This window comes from Tupaia chinensis, unplaced genomic scaffold (assembly GCF_000334495.1).
Source record: "Tupaia chinensis unplaced genomic scaffold, TupChi_1.0 Scaffold148210_1, whole genome shotgun sequence".
Classification (NCBI taxonomy): Eukaryota; Metazoa; Chordata; class Mammalia; order Scandentia; family Tupaiidae; genus Tupaia; species Tupaia belangeri.
Window position 1 is genome coordinate 1,274,627 of NW_006208060.1, and position 1,731 is coordinate 1,276,357.

Consider the following 1,731-nt stretch of genomic DNA (forward strand, 5'->3'; position numbering starts at 1 on the left):
CGACCAGCGCTCTTGCTTCCCTCCTAGATCCTTGAAGTGTCCATTTTTCCTTCTTTTTTTTTTTTTTAAGAATTATTTTGTTGTATTTATTTATTGATTTTTAGCAGTTACAATTTTTCACTGCACTCAACCTGTCTGCTGAGCTCTTGCAAACTGACTAAGCTTCAGCTGAAAGGACCCCCATAGGCGTAAAGGCTGCACCAGATGTGGTAGGAGCCACCGAGGAGAGGCAGAAACGCGTCCTGTGATACGTAGGACCAGTCACTGAGCGCGGAACAGGTCCGGTGTCGAGGCTCATGAACTGGACTACAGACAGCTGTGCAGAGCTCAGACACTGCCCCAGCAACCCCGTGTCCTTGACCGGGCACCCATTCCAGCTGCTCAGCTTCCCACCGGCATCGAGACCTCAGTGGGGGCCAGCAGGTGGTATGGTGGTTAAGGTGCTGGATCTCACACAGCCACATCCGAGACTCAAGGCCCAGACCCAGTAGCTTGAAAAACATGCTGGGAGCGGGGGAGGGCAGCAGGTGGCATAGTGGTTAAGGCGCTGGATTCCCACATGGCCAAGCATAATTCTAGTCCCAGACCCGGTGGCTTGAAACTCACGCTGAGGGTGTGCACATGCATGCCTAAAATCCCGAGAGGGGAATGGAGGAGAAGGGATTGTGGTGTGGCCATCCCCCAGGGAATGCTTTCTCGCTTTCCCTCTCTGTCTCTCTCTCTCTGGTGAGCACACATGCCCTATAGCAGAACACTTTTAAAAAAACAATGGTCCCCGGCAAATGCAAGGTCCAAATGACAGGGCCACGGTGGTGCACCCCCACCCCCAATCAGCGATAAATCCCAGTGGGTGAGCTCTGGGGCTGCGGGGGAGGCTTCCTGGGACAGGGAACTGGAGGCCGCCAGCGGAACTGGAAGAGCAGAACAGGAAGTCCCGATTAGAACTGTTACAGTGGATGGCTGAGTCCCAGTGTAGGGGGTGGGGGGACGACTTTGCTAACCAGGCCATGGCCTCCGACCCTCCCAGGGGCCCTGGAGGGGGGCATCTCCATGCCTCGTGTAGATGAGGACGGTGAGGCGCAGAGAAGCGGCGACACAGAGCTTCTAGCTAATAAACCAGCAGGCGGGGCGATGGTTGGCGGGCGGTGAGACGCTGCAGCAGAGGTATCGATCCGATCCGGGAAGGAAGGCCCTCCCCAGCCCGGCACTCTGCGGCCCGTCCTCACTCGGATCTCTGTACCCTCTTCTCCCTAACGCGCCTCCCCGGGCCAGCCCCAGATCCGAACAGAGGTGCCCGGTTCCCCCACAATCCCCACCAGCTCCCCCAGCGCGCCCAGTGAATCGGGGAAGGGAAATCCTTCTGTTACTTACTACGCACCTTCCAGATAAATCTGCCGGGAGCTCTCCCCACCCCCGTTCCAAAGCAAGTGGCTACGGGGGTGGGGGAGCCCCCAGCTCCGGCCCCCAGCAGAACCCTCCGGGCTAATACAAGGGCTCCGACCATGGGAAGAGGGACTAGGGGCAGAGAAACTGAGGCAGGGCCTGGAGCACAGGCCTTCCCAGGGGCTCGTTCTCCGTCTCCCCCTTAATCCGCGCGGCATCTGCGCAACGGGATGGCTGGGGACCCGCAGGGTTGGGGAGGAGGCCCATGGCGCTCGGAGGGCCTCGCCCCTACGGCCTGGCAGGGCAGCGAGGGGCCGGGAGGTCTCGGAGGCCCTGCACACCCGCAGC

The 1,731-nt window shown here is 59.6% G+C and overlaps 1 protein-coding gene across 1 annotated transcript in view; it reads left to right on the top strand.

Moving 5' to 3' along the window:
- The first annotated feature begins 1,008 nt into the window (after positions 1 to 1,008).
- TUBB4A (tubulin beta 4A class IVa) overlaps positions 1,009 to 1,731 on the top strand; it is a 9,841-nt gene continuing 9,118 nt past the window's right edge. Inside the window, exon 1 of the mRNA XM_027769010.1 lies at positions 1,009 to 1,164. The gene's annotated coding sequence lies outside the window, so the exon portion shown is untranslated. The remainder of the gene's footprint in view (positions 1,165 to 1,731) is intronic.